The sequence below is a fragment of the Hibiscus syriacus genome, unplaced genomic scaffold (genome assembly GCF_006381635.1).
Source record: "Hibiscus syriacus cultivar Baekdansim isolate YM2019G1 unplaced genomic scaffold, ASM638163v2 tig00110634_pilon, whole genome shotgun sequence".
Classification (NCBI taxonomy): Eukaryota; Viridiplantae; Streptophyta; class Magnoliopsida; order Malvales; family Malvaceae; genus Hibiscus; species Hibiscus syriacus.
The window spans coordinates 95,547-111,471 of record NW_024062807.1 but is presented as its reverse complement, the minus strand read 5'-3'; the positions used below and the strand labels follow the sequence as shown (position 1 = coordinate 111,471).

At 37.1% G+C, this 15,925-nt stretch overlaps 1 pseudogene; it reads left to right on the top strand.

Annotated features, from left to right (window-relative positions):
* The first annotated feature begins 5,667 nt into the window (after nt 1-5,667).
* LOC120136593 lies at nt 5,668-7,265 on the top strand (annotated as a pseudogene).
* Nucleotides 7,266-15,925: the final 8,660 nt, after the last annotated feature.

Below are 15,925 nucleotides of genomic sequence, written 5' to 3'. Positions count from 1 at the left end.
GTTCCTTCAATATTAAGACAAAAAATGATCGGGCACTTCCTAAGTCGCAATTGAGTGATAGCTTCCAACGACAGTCAGGAAGGGAGGAAATGAACAGATTTTCTCCTAGAAGTCCCTACGGTCATCGTAGTTTGTTTAGTGTTCCTAATTTCTCGGACGAAAATTCGGAGTCGGTATTTGCCGAGAAAGGGAGTAATAGCATGGAACATAGGGGGAGTTCCTTCAATATTAAGGAAAAAAATGATCAAGCACTTCATGGTACGAAGTCGCGGTTTAGTAATAGCTTTCAACAACAGTCAGGAAGGGAGGAAATGAACAGATTTTCTCCTAGAAGTCCCTATGGACTTGCTAGTTTGTTTAGTGATCCTAACTTGGATGAAAATCCAGAGTCGGTATTCGACGAGAAAGGAAGGAATAGCATGGAACATGGAGGGAGTTCCTTTAATATTAAGACAAAAAATGATCGAGCACTTCGAGGTAGGAAGTCACGGTTTAGTGATAGCTTTCAACAACAGATAGGAAGGGAGGAAACGAACAGGTTTTCTCCTAGAACTCCTTATGGTATTGCTAATTTGTTTCGTGAGGAAATGAAAATGTTTTCTCCCAGAAGTCCTTATGGTCTTGCTCGTTTGTTAGTGATAGTAATTTCTCGGATGAAAATTCAAAGTCAATCTTCGACGAGGAAGGGAGGAATGACATGGAACATGGAGGGAGTTCCTCCAATATCGAGACTGCAAATGATCGAGCACTTGCTGAAATGAATTCACGATTGAGTGATAACTTTCAAGAACAGACAGGATGGGAGGAAATGGACAAGTTCTCACCTAGAACTCCTTATGGTATTGCTAATTTGTTTCGTGAGGAAATGAAAATGTTTTCTCCAAGAAGTCCTTACGGTCTTGCTAGATTGTTTAGTGATCGTAATTTCTTTGATGAAAATCCGAAGTCGATCTTTGACGAGGAAGGGAGGAATGACATGGAACATGGAGGGAGTTCCTCCAATATCGAGTCGGAAAATGACCGTGCGCTTGATAATACGAATTGTCTATCGAGTGATAGATTTCAAGAACAGTCGGAAAGGGAGGAAATGGACAGGTTTTCTCCTAGAACACCTTATGGTATTGCTAATTTGTTTCGCGAGGAAATGAAATTATTTTCTCCTAGAAGTCCTTATGGTCTTTCTAGTTTGTTTAGTAATCCTAATTTCTTGGATGAAAGCCCGAAGGAAGTCTTCGATGAGAAAGGGAGGAATAGCATGGAACATGGAGGGAGTTCCTCCAATGTCGAGACGGAAAATGATTGTGTGCTTGATAATAGGAATTATCTGTCTAGTAATAGCTTTCAAGGACAGTCAGGAATGGGTCCTAATAGTGGGGGTCAGGTAGAGCTAGAAAGTATGGACAAGAAGCATGACGGGAAAAAGGCGGCTGAATCGACCAAAGATTTTCAGAACAATGCTATGGTTCTTGGAACTTCGGAGTCCGAGAGAAACCAAAGGCTAGAAAGTTTAATGGTGAAACGTAGAGCGAGGAAGCTGGTGAATATGACAGTCGATAAAAGTGTGATGAACACGGATGCTATTCTCACTAGTCATCTGCCTCCCATTCTGACTGCTAAAAGCAATCTTCGTGTTTCTTCGAATGATCGGTGCAAAGAAATATTACAGATGCCCGGATCCGCACCTTCGTTCTCATTGCCTAAAGAGAATCCTTTTGACCTACCTTATGATCCACAGGAAGAAAAACCGAATCTTATGGCAGATAGTTTTCAGCAAGAATTCATGACAGCCAACCACAAGGAATTCTGCAGGCACGAAAGCTTCCGTGGCGGAACTTTTTCGACTCGAGATTCAAATAATTGTACTCAGAGAAGTCTTATGGAGGGTTCAACCGATCCAAGATTCAAATTGCAGTCAGGTAATCACAAGAATTTCCCCTGCATATCTTGTTATCTTATGGAATAATTTAACGCTTTCTCATTTCATCAGATAGAGGAGGAGGTCACCACCATCATAATTCCTCTAGCATGGAAAGTGATGTTGATCTTGTTGAACTAGACGACTCGAATCACAACAATGGGATGAACTCATCGGAAAGAACAACGGGTGGGATTACAATAGGAGAGACGATGGGATGTCATCGTGATCCGGAGGTAAGGATGGATATCGGTAGAAATGAAGTCAAAATGGAGATTGATTCAATAAACAACAATGATTCTTGCTACACATCGGACACTGAATCGGAAACGAGTAAATCTTGTAGGAATCAAATGCCAAACAACCTTAATCTTCTGGTTCCTCCTAAAGGAAGAACGGTACATTCACTTCCCTGTTATTTCAATCCATCTCCAAATGAAAGGCCAAGGTCAGACTTCAGTTTATTGTGTGGTACATATTGGCTTAACCGTCCTGTTTCAAACTGTTCCCTAGCTTCTGACTTGCAAGTCGAGGTCTCGGAATTCGGTTCACCTCCATTAGCAACAGATGTATCAGTTTCATCGGCTGATGGTTATTCAGTTTCATATGATGGGGATGCTGATAAGGATATCAATTTCGACAGTGAACAAGTGTGGGGAAGTTCATTTAACCAGTCAAATGGAGAAAAACTAAAAGAATTACATGATATTATCAAAGAGGATTCTGTCAAAGTAGACGCTTCGGGTCTAAAGAAGAAACTCAAGAAGCCAAATGCTTCACCCTCACCATCTGAGCAGGAAGCCAAGCATGTTTTGAATAGAAAAGGTTCAGTCGCATCCCATCTGATAAATAAGAACACTGAAGCTCATGAAGATACCAAAAATGTAGATGAAAAGGTTGATGGGTTGAAGACTTCCAATGTTCCTGATAAATTATCACTTGAAAATCCAGAGAAAATCATGCATTTGATGGAGAAGCCGATAACTCAAAGAGAATCTAGCATTTTGGATTCGAAACCATCAGAAAACAGAGAAAATGGAGCCGAAATATTGGTTGAAGCTGCAAGAGAGATGAAAAAACCAGCTGAGACAATCGGTCCAGGATCCACCGAGCATAGTCATGGCAATTTAGAAACATTTTATGAGTCTAAAACACCTTTGGAATCGAAAAAGGAGATCGAGGGAAGCCATCCTTCAAAGTATACTGAAAAAGGTACTCGAACCTTGGAGCCTAAGCATGACAGTGGGGATGCACCAAATGCAGTTCAAAGTAGAGACATCTTGATAGGGAATAACGTTTCCGGACCAAATCAAAGATTTGATGGTTCAAGTTCCATGGCTCTAAATCGAAGATTGGTGATTGAACAAATTCCTGAAATCTCCTTTTCATCTCCGAGGTCGGTATTACCAGAAAATGTCCTGGAAGATGAAATGTCTCAGTCAGATGTTGAGCAGCCACAAGAAGACTACACCTATAACATACCCCGAAATGCACAGCAGTTGGCCGAGAATTCAATGACTCAATTATCCGGTAATAGAAGTCTCGGAACCTTGGAGGTCAGTGTGAGAGCATCGGTTCTTTTAATACATTCAACGAGTTTTGGAGGCATATAATGTTTGGTATAAATATATGTAAGACACCAATGTTGAACACGGGTACCATAGAAAAGAAGAAAGAATCTGCTTAACATAGAGCATGAATGTGTTATGCGGTAGTCCTAAAGGACACCTTTCAGCCTGTTTTTGACTTACAAATTTACCTTTCTGAACATTTTAAATCAATTAACTACGTTGTAAACTGCTGGATTACTAAGCTTGTGTCCTGTTAAATTGTAGAAGGAACCTACAAATTGTTCAAGGAAGGGCACCGAGGAAGGTAGCATTGGCGTCAATATGAAGGAGGCCAAGTCAACAACAAATCAAGGTGAATCCCAACTCTCAATTGGACTGGAGGAGATCCAGGGACCTGAAAAATCAAATCAACATGAAGATGATGTGAAGAACGCAACCGCAAATGGAAGTGAGAGCACAAGCATTCCTCAATGTACCACAGAAAAGGAGGTAATTGCTTCTTCCCATACATGTTGATCGTATATACAATGTGAATGACTCATTTTCTGGAACCTTTCTCAGAAATCAGTGGCAGAAGTTGATCGTATATGCAATGTGAATGACTCATTTGCCGGTAATGCGACGGACAAAGAGATATTAAACCTTGGTCTTGATGATGAAGGGGAATCCCAAATATTATGTAGAGAAAATACTGTGCCTGTCGTGGAACTATCAATGGTCTCTGGGGAAACTAGTCTTCAATCTGTCAAAGATACCACACATGGAACCGAAAAATTAACTGAAGCTAAAGCCAGCGCAAACCTATCAACTTCAGCAGGAGAAACTAATAGCTCAAATAACATTAAAAATGGTGAAGAAATACAAAATCTGACTGGTCATGATGGTATCATAGATGCACCACAGTCGAAGGAGGATAATCACAACGCCAATAACCATAATGTTTCCATGGAAGCATCAAAGCCAACAGAATTGGAAGTGAAACCTGTCGAGCCTGAGGGAAATGGTAGCAATGCAGTGGCAGAATGAGGCGATTTACACACTTCTGTCGTACTTCTAGTAGCCATCAGATACAGCTTCAGTTCTGTGTCCACAGCTTTTGTGAAACTATATCTGTATATTAATATGATACTATCAGCATTGACAAATCCTATGCCCTAAGGGAAGGTTTGCTTGCAAATATCATCATTTTGTGTCCCAATAGGGGTTTAATTTTATGTCACAAAGCCTTTATCAAAGTATGACTGCACAAGTTATTCTGGAAAAAGACTGCAGGCCTAGCTAGAGAAGATATTCCAAGATAAATTATCCTATATGGATGCATATTAAATATGTACTGATTGTGTTTACATTTATACATCATATCATGTTCATATCGTATTTATAAATTATACTCGAAATGATGAGGTCGACTTCAAGATGGCATCGGCGTACGTGTGAAAGGCAATATAGCTTTCATATCAATGATTAAAAATAGATTTAAGAAACTAATTAAGGATGAATTGGTTGCTTGAAAGAAAGTTTGTATATATCATTAAACTTGTCATTTTTTGGACAAGAAATTCAAAGCAATGGCATGGGACTGCTTTTTTTGTTCACGTTGCTATTTGTTTCTAAAGTCAGTCCAAATATGTCTTAATATTGGATTAATCAACACCAAGTTTGTAACTAATATTGGATTGATCAACATTTTTAATAAAATAAAGTGGAAGAAGCAACTCAGCTTAAGCTTTGTTTGGATTTTGGAAGCATATATGAAGAGCTGATTATAAAAGAGTACAGAAAACCCCTTGATGAACCCAACGCTTTCCCTTGTTAAAAACGAAGCCATCTCCTCCATTGTTTCCGTCACCCGAAAAAAGATTTGCCCAAACCCTCGTCTATTTCAGAAGAGTACTTGAGTTATAAGAAGCCATCACTAAATCCACCGTTGCTTGGAACTCAAGGTATAGAAAACAAACCCAGCGTTCCTTTTTTCTCATGCATCGATGTTCTGTTATTACATCGAATTGTAGACACTTGTCCGTATCGTGTTCATGTTATTCATTTTGTGTATGTAATTGCTTCATGCCCAAGGTTGTGAACACAACCCTATTACTACTATGTTTTCATGAGCAATATTAAAGGCTTGAATCTCAAGTTCTGAGACTTATGATTGAGTTTAGATAAATTTCTGAAAATCAAATGGAAGAAGATGATATATACACAAAAGATGGGACAGTGGATTACAAGGGAAATCCACCTGATAAGAAGAAAACGGGAACCTGGAAAACCTGCCCATATATCATAGGTAATCAATGGAAGCCATTAGATGAACTTGTATTTTATCAAAACAGGAAATGAAGGGTGTGAAAGATTGGCATACTATGGGATGAGCACTAATTTGGTGCTTTATTTCAAGCATCAACTAAACCAGCAAAGCGCAACCGCCACAAAAAATAACCAGAACTGAGGCGGAACATGTTACATTACGCCATTGATTGGAGTGTTTCTGGCTGATTATTATCTAGGAAGATATTGGACGATTGCATGTTTCTCAATCATCTATATCATTGTAAGTCTCAGTCACCACTAAAAGGATCGACCCGAAATCTGTACCTGCAATTGTGACAAGAAAAGGTTACCTTCATTTTTTGCACAGGGAAGGACACGTATATCATTGTCTGCTTCGGTCCACGGAATGAAGCCAAGATGTTATGCGAAAGATAACTGTGATCCGACCGAGACACAAAGTTCCATGACCTTTCTAGCGCTTTACCTGATAGCACTAGGAATAGGAGGGATCAAGCCTTGTGTTTCATCGTACGGTTCCGATCAATTCGACGATGCAGATGAAAAGGAGAAGAAACACTAGTTCTTATTCAATTGGTTCTATTTTTCCATAAACATCGGTGCTCTTATTGCGGCATCTGTGCTGTTGTGGAGTCAAACCAATAAGAGCTGGGGATGGGGTTTCGGCATCCCTGCTATAGCCATGGCTATAACCGTTTGTTTTTTCTTCTCCGGCACTCGTTTATATATTGGAACCAAATACCAGGAGGCAGCCCGATCATGCGTCTCTGTCAGGTTTTGGTGGCATCCATCAACAAATATAATGTTGCAGTACCTGATGATGGTTCTCTTTTGTATGAGGCAGCAGATGCAGAGTCCAACATCAAAGGAAGCCGCAAGATCGAAAACACCCGAAATCTCAGGACAGCACTTCGGCTTTAATTGATCATTTACACATAAATCCGAACTCATCCAGAGTCTTGATAACTTAGTGTGTAACTATGAATGTTATATGTTCAGGTTCTTTGACAAAGCAGCAGCAAACAGAGGGCTCGGTGAATCCATGGAGTCTTTTCACAGTCACACAGGTCGAGGAGCTGAAAGCCATAATTCGGTTGCTTCCGATATGGGCCTCAGGGATCATCTTTTCGACAGTTTACAGCCAGATGGGCAACTTATTCATGTTGCAAGGTGAAAGAATGGATGCTCGAGTCAGCCACTCGAACTTCCATATCCCACCGGCATCACTCTCAATCTTCCACACTCTGAGCCTGATCTTCTGGGTGCCAGTATACGATCGAATCATCGTCCCAATGGCAAGAAGATTTACAAGCCACAAAAATGGCCTAACTCAACTTCAACTGATGGGTATCAGACTCTTCATATCGATATTCGCCATGGTAACAGCGGCCATCCTCGAGCAAGAAAGGCTGAAATTAGAGAAAGAACACAACTACTATTACGTAAAGGAAATGCCACTGACGATATTTTGGCAAGTTCCACAGAAATAAAGTAATATGCTTAATTATTATTTTTATTAAAATGTATCATTTGACTTTTTTTTTAAAAAATGAACGATTAAGTTTAATCATTATTAACAAAAGTAAGAAAAGAAACAAACTAATAAAACATAAAACGTTGAGAACTAAGTTTATTATAATATTAATTTAAATGTATATGTATCTGAAGTATTACAAACTTGAATCATACGTACTAAAAATGGAAACTCTTTCAAATTTTAATTTCATCAATTTGTTTAACATATACGAGTTTTCCATGCATTAGTTACGTATGCTTAAAAAATTTCCGGTTCAGCTATTGGTTACAAGGGTCCGCTCTGATTAATATATACTGACTCGCGTTACACACATAATTTTGGTGGAAGAGTCTTCCATTGAGGACTTTTTCAATACACAAATATTCGAAGTCGAAACCTGACTTAAACAAAACAAGCAACTTACCACTTGAACGACCCGTTGGTACACATTTTTTAAATTTGATATGTTTGATGTCATGTTTCAAAAAAGATATATATTTTTTTGATTAATATAGGGTAAGTACAAGGTAATATCTGTTCAAATATAATTATCAACCTTTCGACATTGAATGCTCGCATCCCTAACATCTATGGTGCTCGAACCCGAGTTCTTAAGAAATAACAACAATTCATTTACTACAGAGTCACCTTGGTTTGTGCCAAAAAGATATGTTTAATGTAAAATTAAAACGAATTTTAATATTTAAGTTAGTGGAAAGGTTGATCAGTATAATATCCATGTCTTTGACGATTTAATTAAAATATTTTAATACTTATTGAATAATTTACAATTTAAATCACAATTTTAGGAGGTCGGTGGAATTAACCTTGTAAATAAGCAAGCAGCCCGAGTTGAAGGACAATTTTACCAATAAATCACCCTATTAAAAAAATACTACCTATCAAAAACCCTTTCCTAACTATTTCCTGATCTAATACCTTTTTTCAAGAGAGAGAATGATGCACACGGCAAGAGACGCGCCTTAGTCCAGGGGAGGCACGTCGCATGAAATGCGCCTTCCATGGGTTTTATGAATGGTGTGTCCTAGGGAATGTGCCTCCCTTGAATGACACGTCGTACAGAATGTGCCTCCCATGCTCGATTTAGGGCTTTATGTTAAAGTGCTTTTAGGGTTTTATAATTGGTTTTAGGGATTTTTCTAGTGGTTTAGGGTGTTATATTTGTATGGTTTAGAGGTTTTAGAGAAGTTTAGGACTAAAATTGATTGTATGTTAGAATGTTTGTGTTTTTAAAGTATGGTATGGTTAAAGTTGATTGTATGTTAGATTGTAAGAAATAAACGTTAAACATTTAATTGGAAAATTATATAGATAGACGAAATGGTCATCTTGTAAAATAAACAAGTTGAAATCACATTAATTGAAACTAAAATAAAATCAAATAACATAAGTTGAAACATTAGAAAATATGATTACATGAGTGGTGGTCAACAGTTACGTGATGATGAAAAAGATGGACAGTTTCTCCTATTGTGGTCGGGATTTCTGCAATTGCCACATCTTAAGTTTTATCTTGACGTCTCTCGAATGTCCATATCGCAATGAATTCGAGTGGATTTTGGACGGCTTGGCTCCTTTAATAAGTCTGGATCTAGTATAATTGGAAGCCAAGTTTGAACCTCATTTGGGTCTTTGTTATTACCTATGAGGGAAACTTATATTCATATACCTTGAATACTTGTGAAAGTTGGTATACGGGATCCACATAACGCATATAGTTTTGACGAGAAAATGAGCAAGTTGGTATGACATGGGAGCATGGATACTTAAAAGCTTGAAAACACACACAGTCACAACATCTATCTCATAGATTAACTCTGAAAGAGTTATATTCAATCCCTTGCAGAGGTCGTCGCATTTTTGTGACCCGAAATAATTCTTGGGTGCGAGAAAAGCTTATTACAGACATGTTGTTTGATGTTGCAACCTTTTGCTGCAAATCTGCTACTAATCGTGGTGATAAACATGATCGTTTTGTATCCAAGTAAGAGCTTGTCCCCCGAGCTTGACAAAAAGTTGGCCCAAATGAAAATACATAGATTTAGCCAAAGCAGTTAGTAAATGATGGGCCCCTTTAAGGTTCAATTGATTTCCTCAGCCAAGTTAGTTGTCATATGTCCATATTGATATCCACCATCGTATGTGTTTGTCCATTTTTCTTTGTTGATTTCACTGATGTAATTGTATCCATGTTTATCTTTTTCCTCACAATTCTTGAAGCATAACCTCAAACATTTGAGGTGAGAGTTTGCAACCTAAGTAAAATAAAGTAGTTAGTATGAAAAAAATGAAAATGAGTGAGAAATAAATTGGGAAAAATGTAACATACCCATGCGTATAATTAATTATCATTCATCATTTTTCTTATATATGTCATGATAGTTTGCAGCAATATGTCGAATACAGAGACAATATTGGACGTGTGGGGGTTTCCATATTGGACCCAAAGAGTCTATTGTTGCTTTGATCTCAGCTCCTCGGTCTGAAATGATACAAATGGGTTCCCTCGTGATAACATGTAATCGTAAATTTCTCAGGAAAAAAGCCCAAGACTTTGTATCTTCTCCTTTAACAATGGTAAAGGCAACGGGAAGAATGTTATGATTACCATCTTGGACAACTGCCAATAATAAAACTTGCTTGTATTTTTCATACAAGAATGTACCATCAATTTGGAAAATGGATTTACAGTATTTCACTACATTAATGCATTATGGGTAAGTCCAAAAAACATGGTGAAATTGACATCGATCTCGAAGAACTCGAATCATTATGGTAGGCATGGCGAGTTTCAAACTCAACTATTGTCCCATGATTCAGTCGTTGAACCAGGTTAAACCAACTGGGTAGTTCGTTGTAAGATAAATCTCATTCACCGAGTAGTTTTATAATGGCATTCTGTTTTACCTTTTATTATTTTTTTAGGAGACGGTGTACCCATATTGAGATTGTATTGCAGAAAATAGCACTACAATAGATATGTGGGAGCTTGCTCTGACCAAGGGCATGATGGCTTAGAAAATCACATAGGAGTCCAAGTTTGGATAGTTTTGGTTGATCACTTGTGCACAACATGTATGGGGACCGATGTATTTTGTTAGTTCCCATCTACCGGTGTTATTATTCTTTGAAACACAAACCATCCAGTTGCAGCTGTTATCACATTGGACACAATAATAGACATATTTTTCAGTGGTAGATCAGTCGACTCTGGACTGAACTAGATTACGAATATTGTAATTCTTAATTGCCATCATTGTTTTTTTTATATGTGAACTCCATTCCACGATATAAATCACCATCATTAAATGATGAATACCTCTCATAGTCTCCAATATGAGGCATATCAGGAAATTCTGGCCCTTACGTCACATCATAGTCACCTTCATACATGTGTACTAGAGGTTCATATTGTACCATATTTGTAGGAACTTCATCCGTATCATCATCAAAGTCCATGTTAAATTGCGGTGACTCGGGTTCAAGAAATAATCCAGTTTTAGCACCATCTGCTCATATCTCACGAATAGGTTCTTTTAGAGGATATGAGGGTTCTTCTGTGACTCTGATGTTTTGTTCGAACAAGTTCCCAGATGAATGCCTTCCTCTGGAGCTTGAAGGGATGTCACCATATGGGTTATGAATTGAGTGTTGTGTGGAAGGCATTGACATATCGAGGTCGAAGGTGCTGGAAGATGAATATCTCCCCCTGGAACTAGAAGCATCTCCATATTGAGGTCAGAAAAAAGTGGCAGATGAATATCTTCCCCTAGAACTTGATGGTATGATAACGATAGGTGGGTTAGCCATTAATGACGTGAAATCATTACAGATTATTTGAGTTGGACTATCAACTTGATCGACTAGTTCATGCAAGTCATAGTAGGAGGATAAGGACATACCCCGAACTAGATGCAAGTCAACAAAAATGGCATACATTTCTATAATAGAGTTCGAATTTTGACTAGAATCATCAACCATCATAGTAACATCATCGTCGTTTGAGAGATTAAACAATATATATGTTAACGGAAAAATGTCAATTAAAAATATGTATTGTAGTGTAGTCATTCTTCTACTGTTTCCAACACAAGCCTTCCTTGAGATTTTTGTGATTAAATCATGAAGAGTGATGTTTTTCCTGAAGGACAGAATGATATAATGATCTAATCGAAAAACAACCTCGTATTCATCTTCCCTAGTTTTTCCATCATATTAAACAAAAACTGAAATATGAGTTATTTTCTTATTTTGAGAGTTTTAAAGTTTGAAAGTTTACACGTTTGAGACTTTGAGATTTCAAAGATACATAGTTTTAGAATTGAAGATATTAAGAGATTGAGGGTTGGGGAACAATTCATGTCAATTATGTGAAATGGTAGAGATTCTCTGAATAATAATGGAACATGTGTCTTTCATTTCGGATGGGATGGAACACTATGACATGGCAAAGATTCTTTGAATAATAATAGAAAATGCTTCTTGTAGAATGCGCATTTCATTTCGGATGAGATGGAACACAATGACATGGTAGAGATTCTCTGAATAATAATGAAAAATGATTCCCCTAGAACGCGTCTTTCATTTAGGATAGGATGAAATACTATGACATCATAGAGATTCTCTGAATAATAATGGAAAATGATTCCCTTGGAACGCACCTTTCATTTCGGATGGGATGGAACACTATGACATGGCAGAGATTCTCTGAATAATAATGAAAAACGTTTCCTATGGAACGCGCCTTTCATTTTGGATGGGATGAAACATTATGACATGGCAGAGATTCTCTGAATAATAATGGAAAACGTTTCATCTGGAATGTGTCTTTCATTTCGGATGGGATGAAACACTATTATATGGCAGAGATTCTCTGAATAATAATGGAAAATACTATGACATGGCAAAGATTATCTGAAAATGGGGAAAACACTTCCATTGAAACGCGTCTTTCTTTTTCTTCAGATTTTATCTTATTCAACGTCAAACACTATATGTATGAGAGATGAAGCAAGTGGTCCTCAGTACTTTGCCTTCCGTGTATCTTTCTAATTATGTTATCTATCATTTTCATAGATTTTTCCCTCGTTTTAAATGGTAGCTAAATATTCATTATCTTATCTCTCAAATGATATATTAGTTGAGATTTTATGTTGCGCTGCTTCTAATTTTGTTGAGGACTTTCTTCACCTTCGTTTAACTTGTTGGGACTTTTGTTTGGCATCAAATTACATATTCATATTTGCAAATGTTCGACTATATCGGTATGCCTTAAAGCCTTTGGATTGTTCTGAATGGTTGCTCGTACGGAAGGTTTATGTTTTTAGAAATCCATATACATTGTTTAGGGAATGTATAGTTCAATGTTTTCCAAATATTGTGCCAATGTTGAAATTGGTCGTCATATCATGAAGCAAGTCTCTACCATAGGTGTCATCGAAGCAACTTACGCTTTAGGCATATGATTGCTTCCCATAAAAGACAGGCTGCAATAAAGATATCAAGTGTTGTTCAGCCTAAACCCAATGCATATAAAGATGAAGCAAAAAGAGCTTTTCCACTACAGAAGCATGACTATCTCAACTATTGCCAAAATTTTCTCGATTGCGTACATCGAAAAAATTCCACAAACATATTGCTCATGTGATCACATGTTTAGAGGTTGCTTTTATTGTTTCAGGAATCGTGAAAGCAATATTGTAATGGATTTTATTCTTAGTATGACTAATTAAATTTAATATGAGATTTGTTATAAATGTGACCTATAAAAACAACAAATCATAAACATTACATTAAACAACAAACTATTAAACATGACATGAAGCATATCAAACCAACGAACCAGAAATACCACACATATTTCACAGACCTTAAACAATAAATAAAAACATACACATACACCTAAAATAGTAAATAAAAGCATGCACACACACCTAAAACAGACTTTTCTTAATAATATTACGATGCCTAATTGTGTTTAAACCATGATTTCGGGTGTTCATCATCTATCTTTATGTTATAGAACTCATTCTGATTAATTTGTTGGGTAGTCGAACTTGAAGCATTATCATCAACATCCTCAAACTCTATAAACAAATCCACAAGAGATATAGAATGAGAGTATTATGTCTCAATCATACCATAAAGGTCGACATCATCATTTAAAAGAAACATCTTAAATGATACTGGTAATCTATAATATAGCAAAGAGGTTATTCTTTTCCTCCTGAGTTTAACCTTTCTTTCTATTTTAAGCTTCAGCTCCTCAAGTGATTTTTTTGTTGAAATACATGTTTAAATATTTGCAATAAAAAATCATTTGTCTAAATAGTAGCCATCATAGCTAAACAACTAAAGCTTTTTACTAAATAGATTAAAATTAGCTTTCACCTCACACACACATATATATAGGCCTTAGGAAGTTCTCCTATAAAACGAGTCTTCCCAAATTATTGTGTCTTGTTTGTCCTTGTTCGCAAAAAGACATTAAACATCATATAAAAACTTACTTTGTATAAATACAGAATAACAAAACAAAATAAGAGGAAAAAACCAATTAAGAGGAAAAATCTTACTTCATATAAATATATAATAAAAAATAAAATAAGAGGCATATACATCATAGTAAACACACAATAAATAAAAAGATTACTATAAAATAGTCAGATTCATCGATGTCTCTTGGAATGTGTTCCACATAGTAGTGGTGGTATACTTCTAGGAGGGTTTCTTCTTATATGTTTCTCCTTATCATCCCCAACGTCGGCATCCTCCTCCTCCTTCTCCTCTTTATCGTCATCATCATCCTCATCCTCATCCTTCTCCTTCTCATTATCCTCCTCTTCATCGTCATCATCACTCACAACAACATTGTCTCGATAAGGGTTGAATGTCAATATATGACCTCTGTAGAATAAGGACCCTAGAGGTGTATGACTGACGATCCCACCACTCGCTAAGAACTACAAAAATTGTAAAAAAAAATTGGACATCGATGTTTGTGGCGCATACTAAAGTTGAGGTGTTTGTGGTAGAGGACCACCTGCAACATAATTCGCGTAGGAACTAAATGTTGGATCCATAAGCATAATCAAAAAATATCCGCCAGTAGGTGTCATAAAACCCTACGGGCTCTGTGCGTAACCAAACGAAGGTGGCATATGAACCGATAGATATAACAATTGGACTTGCGAATGTGGCATCTGAACCGGTTATGGTGGCATCTGAAACGGTGGTGTCCCCATGTGAATTGGAGGGCTAAGGATGCAAACCGGCGTCATTGGTTGCTGGTGTGATGTTTCGGTGGAATAGCTGAGGATGACCCAAAAGAACCTGTTCTTCGTCCAGTAGTGGAGGGACGATGATATTGTGACGTCGGACGTTTTTATCGGTGATGATGAATTGCCCCTTTCATGCTTCTGCTGAAAGTAAGAATGGATTCCCATTTGCTTTGAAACATTTAATATACCATCTAAAACCATCAAACCAGTTTCTGTTATATATTGTCGATGGGGCAAGCATTGATGTCAGTTCTCTTACATCGCCAACCAGTCTCTATATTTCACCTACCAATTTATCTCTTTCTTGTCATGTCTATCGAGGTTATTTGGTGCTTCTGGAATAATTTTTGTAAACCCAAATTGACGAAGCACACAATCAGTCAGATTCCACTCAACAATAGCATAATAAATAAAGAGCACAACCTCCACTCATACATCCAATATCCCACTAAGGTTAGGTGGGATGCAAACCCTTAATTTGTCGTCCAAATATGACAATCATTTGAACTAAAACAAAAATATAGATTCCCCGTATCAAAATTAAAATGAGAATCAAATTATATAAATACAATTAAATAAAAAACTAAAATTAAAAAGCATATCTCTACACCAGCTTTATGGTTAATGAGTAATCGGATATCTTGTAATTCTTGTTGGATATCACAATAATTTTTCCTATTACTTAACCACATATTTTATATATATATATATATATATACCATTCTACAATAATCGAAAACATTATTTAAGAATAAATTTACCATTGATACCTTGAAAGTAACGGAAAAACATATGACTCATTCACGATCGAACACAAAAAAGGTATGTGGTACCATGCCCACGATTGGAAAAGCACGAGACAACCACAAATAACAGTCTTCTTATAATTCATAGTCCGATACATTTCTCTAAACAAAAATGTCAACACTTCAGACCCCCAACTCAATGTGTCGGCTACTTCAAAATCGATCAGGTGCCTCAACCACATACAATGGACTTGATTCTAAGATTTGTCAGGCATCAATATACCTCCAATGAGTTGTAGTATATATGCCCGATCAAATGGTTTTGCATCGTCCTCTGAACAATTTTCACGCAACTCTTTAAATTCACTTTTCAGTCACCCTAATGTTATTCTGCCACTATTGAAACTAGGCGGATAACTTCCAAGATACTCCCTGCATAAACCCCCCAATCATCATCTGTCACACCACAAATGGCAGTTTCATCAACTGGGAGCCCCAGTTGTATTGAAACATCATCTAGTGTAATGGTACATTCCCTACATGGTAGATGGAACGTGTGTGTCTCTGGCCTCTATTTCTCAATCAGT